This window comes from Phaseolus vulgaris, chromosome 11 (assembly GCF_051622355.1).
Source record: "Phaseolus vulgaris cultivar YP4 chromosome 11, ASM5162235v1, whole genome shotgun sequence".
NCBI lineage: Eukaryota > Viridiplantae > Streptophyta > Magnoliopsida > Fabales > Fabaceae > Phaseolus > Phaseolus vulgaris.
The window spans coordinates 50,668,460-50,682,170 of NC_143508.1; positions in this window are offsets into that span (position 1 = coordinate 50,668,460).

The following is a 13,711-nucleotide window of genomic DNA, read 5'->3' on the forward strand; positions in this document are numbered from 1 at the left end:
AAAAAATTAAATTTAGAAGAACAAACATTCAAATCCAAATGTAGTTATTATAATGTATCATAATGTTAAACCATATTTGTATAATATATCATAAAAGTTTTGACAAAAAAAAAATTGTCATCAAATATCTAACACAGTCATTATTCAAACATAACACATGATTGAGGTTACATGAATATTACTAAACATGTTTACCCTTGAGTTCATCCCAAACCACTCCATTGTCACTGGTACTTGGGGTGTCTTTTTCTTCTTTTGGCTGAAAGTGTCAAATAAGATGATAATGAAAATTAAAATTTTCAAATAATAATGAAAGAATATAAAAATTGTGAGCACTTTTAACTACAACAAACCATAAAAACCCATAATAGATATATAAGTGCATGAATGAACAATTATCCTTTTCATAGCCTTAATCATGAATGCAATCATTTCATGAAAGAATATTTAATTCATTCAATCATTTCATGAGATCTTTTCTTCAAATATATATAATGATAATCTAAAGTTATGTATTTGTGTATGTTGAAGTATTCAGGGAATTTAAAAAGAAAAAATAAAAAGGAAGTAGTTCAACACATTTAAAATGAAGGTATTCAAGTGTATGAAAGTTAGCTAAACATCTAGCTAAATATAATTACCATGCATAATCAAAATGGCAAATGAATACTATTAAAAAAAATAGAATCATTCACATTTCAAAATAATTAAAATTATACTTTGATCACATGGATATTTATATTAAATATAAGTCTATATTTATTATAATCAACATTACAAAAGAGAAATAGAAATTATATTATTGAGAATTGTGTGCTTAAAATATAATTATACCCTTAGATATTCATGAAAAAATTGTGTTGAAAGAAAATATTTCATTTATTAGTATTTTTCATGTCATGCATAAAAAAAAAGTGAGTTATACCATTAATCAAGTTTAACCCTAATAATGAAAAATTATTTTTTAATAATTAACTAACTGAAATATGGTAGTTTTTCTTTTTTAAGTTGGATTGTGAATGGCACAAAGGTTCAACCTAAACTAAAAAGATGTAGAGTGAATAGGTTTTATCACAAAGGTTCAACCTAAACTAAAAAGATGTAGAGTGAATAGGTTTTGTAAAAGCATAAGCTAGTTAACTTGAAAAATGACATCTAATAAATGAGTAAATTTTTGTTGTAGATTTTCGTAAACAACATAATAATCAATTTCAATATATTCAATCATCTCATGAAAAGAGGAAAAAATGGATTATTAGCAAGATAGATGATTGAATAATTGTCACAACAAGATGTTGATGTTCAATTAAGAAAGTCAATAAATCTTACAACTAAAGTTTGACAAGGTTCAAGACTCATCTTCTAATAAAGAAGAATAAAAGATTCTAATTTGATTCTTATATTATCAAGAGATTAAAGAAAAATCAAGAAGCACATAATATTCAACAATAAATTTTCTTGTGTCCAAACAACAAGTCTAATCAGAATATACAAAGTTTGACAACTTAAGACCAGAAGAAGTTGCAAAGAATAATCATGTACCAAGAGAATATGTTAAGTACCTTAAATTTTTTATAGCAATCTTAAAATAAGTACATAGAGACCTTGAAACAAATTTACTAAGTTATGACTATAAGAAATGCCAAGTAATGTATTTGTCAACATACAATAATCTACTTACTATTCTTTTCTAAGTTTCCTCATTTGGTGAAGGGTGTAAAAGGTGTTGAGTTGGTTTAGCAACCATTAAAACACTATCCTTCAACAATGCCATTATGTATTTCCTTTATTAAGAATTATTTCTACTTTAGATCTAATAAGCTTAACATCAATAAAATACCTTAGAGTACCTAAATCTTTAATTATGATACTACAATTTAGGATTATTTTTTTTAACACTAGTAATTTCTTAATAGCATCTCCTTCCAATACTATGTCATCAACATTAACTACTAATGTTGTAAAAGATTGAAGTAGATTTCACAAATGGTGAATAATCAACATTGGATAACTTACAATTGAAAGACAAAAGAGTACTAGATAATTTGGAATGTCATTGTCTACTAACTTGTTTTAGGCCACAAAGAGACTTTCAGTAAGCTTACAAACCTTGGAAGACCCTTAAACTTTAAGACCAAGTGGAACAACCATGTATACCTCTTCATGTTATTTTCCATCGAGAAAACAGTATTCACATCTAATTATTCTTAAAACCAATTTTTAGTACAACTAAAGCAAGTAAAACTCTCACGGTGGTAAGCTTTGCAACAAGTGAGAAAGTATAAAAACAATTCATTCTTCCATGTGTGTGCAACTTTTGACTATTAATCTAGCTTTGTACCTTTCAATACTGTCATCAAATTTATGCTTAATTTTGTACACCCATTTGTGGCAAATGAGATTTTTTCCTATATAAAGACCAACAATGGTCCATGTTTGATTTTGTTCTAGTCAGATAACTCAATGTTCATAGCCTTCTACCAACAATCCAATTTTAAGGTTGAAGATAAAAAGTTATTATAGACAATTGAACAATTATCATATGTAAGAAAAAAAAAGAGGATGAAAAAGTATGTTTGGGATGAGTTGAAAGCGTTAAATACAGATAAAGAAAAATAATAATTTGATAAATATCTAGGTTGATGACTAACTCTATTTGATCTTCTTAACAATAGTTTTGAAGGTTGCTAAATAGTAAAACTTAAATTGATCGTGTGATGTTATTATTTAATGAAGGTGGGACAAGTTGAATAGATGAATTTGTGTCAAGTTTAATAAGAAGTTAATATTAGGAATTAAAGCATGTGGAGATGTAAGAAAGGATGGTAGCAAAATGGAAAAATAAGGTGGATGTGTGATAGTATGGCCATTTTGCAGGGCACGATTGAAAAGGAAAAACAATTTTATAGAAAATCATGCTTTTAGAAACTCAAAATTGATTAGACACAATGTCGTATAAAATGTATCCTCTAGTACCTATTTTATAGCCTAAAAATATAATGGTTTATTATATAGTAGCTCATAGAAAAACTTGTTTAGCAATAAAGGAGTTAATAAAGAATTATAAATAAATAACATGTTGAATACTAAAATTCCAATTTTTTTTTTATGTAAATGAGCTAAATAAAATAAATCACAAGTAACATTAAGAAATTATTAATGTTTTCTTTTAATTTCCTTTTGTTCAAGAAGTTAGAAAATATTTATGACCGGATAAAAATGGTATAAAATAAGTCAGATATGAGCATGTAAAAAATCAGATATTTTATTTGACTTTATGTCAATGATACAATATGTCACTTCTTTGCCTAGTAATATCACAAACATTACATGGAAAATTATCTTTGTTATAGTAAGGCATAAAAGGAAATTTTGTAGAAATGAGTTTCAATTTGAAATTTGATACATGACTTGATTAAGGTGCTAAAGTGAAAAGTTTCACACTAATTAAAATCAGATAGGAAGAGGTAAAGTTCTAATTTATTGTTGAATTTAGTAGATATAACACAAATAATTCATCTAGCAATTTAGCTAAAACAATCATGTTCTTTTTGATGTTCTATAGAATGACACAAATTGTGTCACAAAAAACCAGACAACCATTAAGATAATGAATCAACCTAGTTACAAAAAATAAGTTTACATAAAAAATTTGGCACATCAAGAATATTATGTAAGGAAAAAGTATGAGATATTCTAGTAGTTCCTAACATAGAGATAGGGACTTAGAAACCATTAGGTAAAGTAACAGGGACAAAGAGATAAACTTGTTATTAGTAAGGTTCTTAAGATTGATGTGGTTAATAAAACATATATCAATAACTCATTGGTAATTGGTTTTACCTTGTCTAGAGGGAAAGCTAATTGTGTTTATACAAGGTATAAGTGACACAAAGTTGGTAACATGATTGATACTTTGTTTGAATTTTTAGAGAAGATCTAAAATTCCTTGAAAATATTTTAAAGGTAAAGTTCATTATTGGCCTTGAAATTTCCTGATGATAAGCTTTTTCATATGCATGTTTGAAGGAAGGACATTGCTACTAGTGACATTTTTTATCTAATAAACTTAGATTAATATCTTAGGTGGAAATTCATGTTTGAGATGACAAGTATTTATGATGTGATTAATTTACCACAATGTGTGCACAACCTGTTTGATGTTGTCCTTTTCCTCCATTATTTATTCCCTTTCCTTTAAGGAAAATTTTGTATCTCTTAAAAGAAGTTTTATTTCCACTATATGACTTATTAGAATAAGCAACAATCATTACTTTGGAGTTAGATATAAAATGAGTCAATATAGGAATGCTAAATTATCTTTCTTGTTGATTAATTAGGAAGGGGATCATTCAACATTATTTGGGATTCTACATGAGAATATTGATCATTCATACCCTTGAGGACATAAGTTACATAATCTTTCTCTATAAAATTTCTCATATATGGTATAACACCACAAGAATGAGCTTTGGAACACTTGCATTAAGGAATAAGTCTTAAATTCTCAAGTTCATCCTAAATTGTCTTCATCTCAGTAAAATATTCAAAAATTATGAGAGATCATTCGTTGGACCAATACAAATATTCTCAAAGTTATGACTTTCTAAGACCTATCTCGAAGATCTTTTCACACATTTGAGGCTCGATCAATCCAATGAATTGATTTCAAAATTTATGTGAATATTGAGTGATGAAACCAAGAAATAACCATATTATTACAATACTCTTATACTCTATGAAGCAAATATGATTTCAATGGTGAATATGATTTTGTTCTTTACTACAACATTTTTGGCTTTAGGCAACACAAAATTTACAACAGGTATAAAATCATGGCCTAAACTGGAAAATACAACGATTTTTTAAATGTTGCTTAGGTTACAAATGTTTTTCCAATCTTATAAAATAAGTGTCATTGTACAAATCCAAGACTAATGTTGCTAATATTTTAAAGAAATATAAAGTATTGGTGTAAAATCAAAGTGGTTGTAGATTTCAAACAATAAGATTTTGATATAGGAAATCAATGCACAAATGATGGTTTAGATAAGTTGTGTGAAGTAGCTAATATTGAGCACTAATTCATTAGACCTTACACCCCTAACAAAGTGGTGTAAGTGAAAGAAAAAATATATAAGTATAATAGAACTGAAAAGATATATGATTCATGAAATGGAGTTACCAAAGAGCTTATGGACAAAGACTATAAATATTATGACAGTATTGTTGAATAGACTACTTACAAGAGTTTTGCATAGAAAAAATCCATTTAAAGTTGGTTTGGTTACTAACTAGATTTACAAAATATAAAATTGTGTTATAACCTAAATAGTTTGAAGAAGTTGAGAATGATGAAAATTTGATAAATGTAATGAAGTAAGAGCTAAAGATAATTAAAAACAATGAGACTTGAGAGATAGTGGACAAGACTCAACACAAGAAATCTATATGAGTCAAATGGTGTATAGAACCAAACTTGATTAAGATGGTTCCATGAATAAATATAAGACCAGGTTGGGGTGAAAGAATGTGTCCTAATGTTTGTAGTGAATTTTCTATAAACATTTAATCTAGTTGCACACCCCAATTAAAATGTCACTTGCCTTGATTGTACATAAATGTTAGAAAAATGATTAGAATTAAAATATATTTTTCTAAATGATTATTTTCAAGAGGAGAGCAAAGTAACTTGAGAAAATTCAGATCAATGGAGAGGAGGCTAAATTTTAGAAGTTGAAAAAAAAAAACTTATATAGTTTTAAGTAAGACCCAGTATATTAAGATAAATAATAATCTTCATAGTCTTGTATTGGTCAAAAAGTTCAAGTGAAACTCATTATATGTGAAGTTGGTAAATACAAATTTAATTATTATTGTTGTCTATATATTATTTACGTGTGACATGAAATGATGATAAACTCACAAAAGAGTTGAAAGTTGAAGTGATCAAAGTATTTGAAATATAAAACTTTGATATAATGAATTTTTTTTCTAAGGTATAAAGATGAAATAAGATCATAATGAAATCTTCATTTAAAAAAAAAATCAAGAAAAATACTAAAAATGTTAATTAGAGAGATCACATATCACTACATCTCCAATAAACAAAGAAGAAATTTAGCAAGAATAATAAAATTGGTCAATTTGATAAAAAAAAACATAACCTCACTTGTGTCATTGTTATGTCAATATAAAAGAAAAATTATATATTAATTCTTACAAACGTCTCACATTCTAAAAAGAGGTGAATATCAATTGTACAAATTCTTTTTTGAAAAATAATCTAAAATTGAGAAAAAATACCTTAATATTTTCATGAATCTTCTTTCTTTGTTTCTTGATCTCTTTTTCTTGTAAATGAACCTTCTCTTCTATCTGTGTGTCTTCTTCACTATCATCATTGATTATTTTAGGCTATTCAAAACAAACAAAAAAATATGGAAAAAAATGATGAATTATTCAAAATAATGATCACTTTCAATCTTCCAACAATAAATATCTAAAATCTTGGTAGCTAGTTACATACTAATTTATAAATTATTTTATAAATTTTATTAATAATAGAAACTCCTTTAGATATCAATAATTTATTTAGTCTCTAAAATATTATATAATGTAGTCAATATAGTGACTAATTGATTTTGTCTCTTAAGTTGATTTTTATTTAATGATTTTCTTATAGTGAAACTTTCATAAAATTCAATATTAATGTTACTAAGAAAAATGTTGGAGTAACTAATTAGTTGAGAAAGAGATACTTATACTATATAATGAATTTATCATGCCATATTGAACATGAAAGTATTAAACTTCAAAATAACACTTAATAGTCTAATTTATCTAGCAAACTTGTCAATAGATTCAAAATAACACTTAATAATCTAGTTTATCTAGCAAGTTAATAGACTCAAAATAGTAGTTATAATAAACTTTAATATAATTTTAATTTTTTATTTAAATATAACTTAATCTTAAAACACCAACCATAGGAAAATAAGAGATGTCCCTACTTATGTTTGTATTGTAGTTTGGTTAGATACTAGGTGATGTGGAAATTTCTACCAACTAAGCCAATTCTTTTTATTGAGGTTGGTTAATGAAACATAAATCATAAACCCATTCTAATACAAAATTCTTATTACAATATCATTAAAAGAGATAAAAAAAAAGAGTTACAAATGTAATTCATAAATGAGATCTCTAAGATAAATTGAATGGTTGAAATTTTCATGGTAACATAACAAGATTATACATTAACACCAAAATTTTATGGATGCAACAATAGGTTGAAAGAAATTAAGTAAATACTAACTCAAATTTGTTATATATATTTTTTTTTTCATTAATATTTCTTTTTGTTTCTCTCTATAGATAAGAGAGATCTTAGAAAAGTGTAGATAAGAGAGATCTTAGAAAAGTGTAGATAAAAGATATCTTAGGGGAGTTTTTGATTAGATTGTCTTATAAAATGATATTGATCATCAACATTTTTACAAATCTACATTTATATTTTATATCGTCGAATCCTAACTCTAATTTTAACATGTTTAGAATAAGTATAGTCTCACATCAGTTAGAACTAACATTCAATTACCTTTTATAAAATCTTACCATTCCTATTTTACAATCGGTTTCCCCCAAATTCGAATAGAAGATATCTTCATTATTTTTAATAATGTTGATCTCACATTCAAATATGCATAAATCCAAGTAAAGATCAAAGCAACATATAAAAAAAAATATATCCATTGGAACTATATAAAAAAAATTATATATTAACACATCGAGATGTATTTCAAAAATTCAAATCTTAAAAATAACCTAATTAAATTTATATAAAATGAAAATTAATTTAAACCAATTTTAGTAAAGAGGAAAGAATTACCTTGTACGAAATGATTTCAGGTGTTTGTGGTGGAGTCAATGGTGGAATTATGATTTGACGATGATGGCGACGACGACGAAAGTACTTTATCCTAAAAAAAATTAAGTTAAATTTAAAGAACAAAGAACAAAGTGACATAAAAGAAAAATAAAGAAAAAAGTGACACTAAAGAAAAATAAAGATGTATATGAGTACCCAAATCTTCTATCATTGCTTGCTTGATGAGCTTCCATTTTTAACCTCAAGAAAGGAGAGAAGAGAAACCTGAGCTTAAAACTTGGGTAAAGAAGAAAAAGACTTTTAGTTTTTAATATAGCAAAAATATTTAATACAACATTAATTGAAGAGAGAAAAATAATAAATATATCTTTTTAATTCAGGTAAGTTTAATTTGATCTTTTTAATGTTCTAATTAACTAATTCTTTGATTAAAATTATTCTAAAATTAAATGATTTTTCAAAGCTATCTCTAGTATTAATAAATATTTTTCTTGGTTTTTTTATTTTTTTACTCTCTTATAATTAATATATTAGTATAAATTGTTTATCAATTAGGAATTTGAATAGTCAAAGTAAGTTTCCAAAGTGTTGTTTAATTAAGATAAATTTAACCTCTTAAGGAGCCTAAGACAATAATGAATTTTACTATTTCTTTTTAAATTTAGAAAATAATACATTAGGGGAAAATATGTGAAATTTTTTATTGGAGAAGATATTCTATATTATCTTTCATAAAACGGTTCAAGAAAAAAATGTATTATTTCTGTAACCATTCAAATGATATATTTTTAAATAATTTTATTATTACTAGCAGAACACATGTGTTATTATACATATGTATTCACATTTTTTATTTTTATTTTATTATACATATGTATTCGCATTTTTTATTTTTATTATTATAGGTATATTAGTATATATGTATTTCATATTCTTTAAATATTAAATATCACTAAGAAAAAATAAGATAGACACATTTTCTCTCATCAGCTATGAATTTCAACAAACAATTTTAATAATTAAGTTACAATGAAAAATATATTAAATAAATTCAAATTTATAACACAATGAACATAATTTTGATTTGTTACTAATATAAAACTAAAAAAGAAGAATATAATAATGAAAAGAGAAGAAGACTTATATTGATTAATCAGAACAAAATAAATGAGAATGACATTGGTTCAATACATGCTACCTACTACCTGTTACATGTTACTTATTACCTGCTACCTGTTATCTGCTACTTATTATATGCTACCTATTATTTGTAACCTGTTATATTTGTTACCTATTACCTACTACATGTTACTTGTTACCTGCTACCGAATACATGTTACTTGTTACCTGTTACTTGCTACATGCTACCTTCTACTTGTTACATGTTACCTGCTATCTGTTACTTCTTACCTATTATCTGTTACCTGTTATTTGTTACCTACTACCTACTACGTACTACCTGCTATCTATTACCTACTACCTGCTATCTATTACCTACTACCTGCTATCTATTACCTGCTACATGTTACCTGTTACCTGTTACATGTTACTTGCTACGTGTTACATGTTACCTACTACCTGTTACATGTTACATGTTACTGTTACCTGGTACTTGTTACCTGCAACCTGGTATTTTCTACCTGTTACCTACTACGTGTTACCTGCTACCTATTACCTTCTACTTGCTACCTGCTACCTATTACTTGTTACTTGCTACCTACTACTTGTTACCTGTTACTTGTTATCTATTACCTGCTACCTCTTTACCTACTACCTACTACATGTTACCTCCTACCTACTACATGCCACTTGTTACCTGCTACTTGCAACCTATTACTTGTTACCTATTACTTGCTACCTATTACTTGCTACCTGGTACCTGTTACCTGGTACTTGTTACCTGGTACTTGTTACCTGGTACCTGTTACCTGATACATATTACCTGTGCCCTGTTACCTGCTACCTGTTACCTGTGTACCCACTACCTGTTACCTGCTACATGCGACATGCTACTTGTTACCTATTACCTGTTACTTGTTACCTATTATTTGTTACCTGTTACCCGCTAACTGTTGTTTGTTGTTTGTTATTTGTTACCTGCTACCTACTACCTGCCACCTGTTACATGTTACCCAGTACTTGATACCTACTACCTATTACCTATTACCTGTTACCTGTTACCTGTTACCTGTTACCTGTTACCTGTTACCTGTTACCTGTTACCTGTTACCTGTTACCTGTTACCTGTTACCTGTTACCTGTTACCTGTTACCTGTTACCTGTTACCTGTTACCTGTTACCTGTTACCTGTTACCTGTTACCTGTTACCTGTTACCTGTTACCTGTTACCTGTTACCTGTTACCAGTTACCTGTTACCTGTTACCTGCTACCTGTTACATGTTATCTGCTACGTGTTACATTTTACCTGCTACATGTTACACGTCACTGTTACCTGGTACTTGTTACCTGCAACTTGGTATTTGCTACCTGTTACCTACTACGTGTTACCTGCTACCTGCTACCTATTACTTCTTACTTGTTACCTACTACCTGTTACCTGTTACTTGTTACCTATTACCTGCTACCTGTTACCTACTACCTGTTACCTCCTACCTACTACATGTCACCTGTTACCCGCTACCTGCTACCTATTACTTGCAACCTGTTACCTGCTATCTGTTACCTACTACCTGCTACCTGTTACCTCCTACCTACTACATGTCATATGTTACCCGCTACTTGCTACATGTTACCTGCAACTTGTTACCTGCTACCTATTACTTGTTACCTGGTACCTGTTACCTGTTACCTGATACATATTACCTATGACCTGTTTCCTGCTACCTGCTACCTGCTACTTGTTACCTGTGTACCCACTACCTGTTACATGTTACTTGCTACATGTTACATGCTACATGTTACTTGTTACCTATTACCTGTTACATGTTACTTGTTACCTATTATTTGTTACCCGTTACCCTCTAACTGTTGTTTGTTATTTGTTACCTACTACCTACTACTTGTTACCTGTTACATGTTACCTAGTACTTGATACCTACTACCTATTACCTATTACCTATTACCTATTACCTATTACCTATTACCTACTACCTACTACTTGTTACCTGTTACATGTTACATGTTACCTAGTACTTGATACCTACTACCTATTACCTATTACCTATTACCTATTACCTATTACCTACTACCTACTACCTACTACTTGTTACCTGTTACATGTTACCTAGTACTTGATACCTATTACCTATTACCTATTACCTATTACCTATTACCTATTACCTATTACCTATTACCTATTACCTATTACCTATTACCTATTACCTATTACCTATTACCTATTACCTATTACCTATTACCTATTACCTATTACCTATTACCTATTACCTATTACCTATTACCTATTACCTATTACCTATTACCTATTACCTATTACCTATTACCTATTACCTATTACCTATTACCTATTACCTATTACCTATTACCTATTACCTATTACCTATTACCTATTACCTATTACCTATTACCTATTACCTATTACCTATTACCTATTACCTATTACCTATTACCTATTACCTATTACCTATTACCTATTACCTATTACCTATTACCTATTACCTATTACCTATTACCTATTACCTATTACCTATTACCTATTACCTATTACCTATTACCTATTACCTATTACCTATTACCTATTACCTATTACCTATTACCTATTACCTATTACCTATTACCTATTACCTATTACCTATTACCTATTACCTATTACCTATTACCTATTACCTATTACCTATTACCTATTACCTATTACCTATTACCTATTACCTATTACCTATTACCTATTACCTATTACCTATTACCTATTACCTATTACCTATTACCTATTACCTATTACCTATTACCTATTACCTATTACCTATTACCTATTACCTATTACCTATTACCTATTACCTATTACCTATTACCTATTACCTATTACCTATTACCTATTACCTATTACCTATTACCTATTACCTATTACCTATTACCTATTACCTATTACCTATTACCTATTACCTATTACCTATTACCTATTACCTATTACCTATTACCTATTACCTATTACCTATTACCTATTACCTATTACCTATTACCTATTACCTATTACCTATTACCTATTACCTATTACCTATTACCTATTACCTATTACCTATTACCTATTACCTATTACCTATTACCTATTACCTATTACCTATTACCTATTACCTATTACCTATTACCTATTACCTATTACCTATTACCTATTACCTATTACCTATTACCTATTACCTATTACCTATTACCTATTACCTATTACCTATTACCTATTACCTATTACCTATTACCTATTACCTATTACCTATTACCTATTACCTATTACCTATTACCTATTACCTATTACCTATTACCTATTACCTATTACCTATTACCTATTACCTATTACCTATTACCTATTACCTATTACCTATTACCTATTACCTATTACCTATTACCTATTACCTATTACCTATTACCTATTACCTATTACCTATTACCTATTACCTATTACCTATTACCTATTACCTATTACCTATTACCTATTACCTATTACCTATTACCTATTACCTATTACCTATTACCTATTACCTATTACCTATTACCTATTACCTATTACCTATTACCTATTACCTATTACCTATTACCTATTACCTATTACCTATTACCTATTACCTATTACCTATTACCTATTACCTATTACCTATTACCTATTACCTATTACCTATTACCTATTACCTATTACCTATTACCTATTACCTATTACCTATTACCTATTACCTATTACCTATTACCTATTACCTATTACCTATTACCTATTACCTATTACCTATTACCTATTACCTATTACCTATTACCTATTACCTATTACCTATTACCTATTACCTATTACCTATTACCTATTACCTATTACCTATTACCTATTACCTATTACCTATTACCTATTACCTATTACCTATTACCTATTACCTATTACCTATTACCTATTACCTATTACCTATTACCTATTACCTATTACCTATTACCTATTACCTATTACCTATTACCTATTACCTATTACCTATTACCTATTACCTATTACCTATTACCTATTACCTATTACCTATTACCTATTACCTGCTACGTGTTACTTGGTACCTGCTACCTGTGACTTGGTACCTGTTACATGCTACATGTTACCTACTACTTCCTACCTTTTACATAGTACCTAATACCTACTACTTGCTATCTGTTACCTGTTGCCTGTTGTCTGGTACCTGTTATTTGTTACCTGCTACTTTCTATCTGTTACATGTTTTTACTACCTGCTACGTGTTACATGTTACATGTTCCCTACTACTTGTTACCTGCTCCCTACTACGTGTTACCTGTTACCTACTACCTGTAATGCATGTCTCTCAAATAGTTTTTTTTTCAAATTTAATATTAACTTCTTTTTTTGTTTTAAATTTAAATAATTATAAAATGAAAAAATAACCAAAATAAAATAATAAAATGAAATATTAATATAAGGATAAAATAGAAACAAACTTGTGGACAACAAAAAAAATAGTTATAATGGGGAATCCCTTTTATATATAAGTATATATTTATTTATTTTTTAAAGTTCAATATAATATTAATCTCTCTTAGTATACTTAAAAGAAAGGAATTTAGCTATCTAAAATAAATATGTTGTAATTAATTAGTGGATATTATTTTAGTTTCACTTATCTTTTATGATTTGTTTTGATTGAGAGATGAATTTG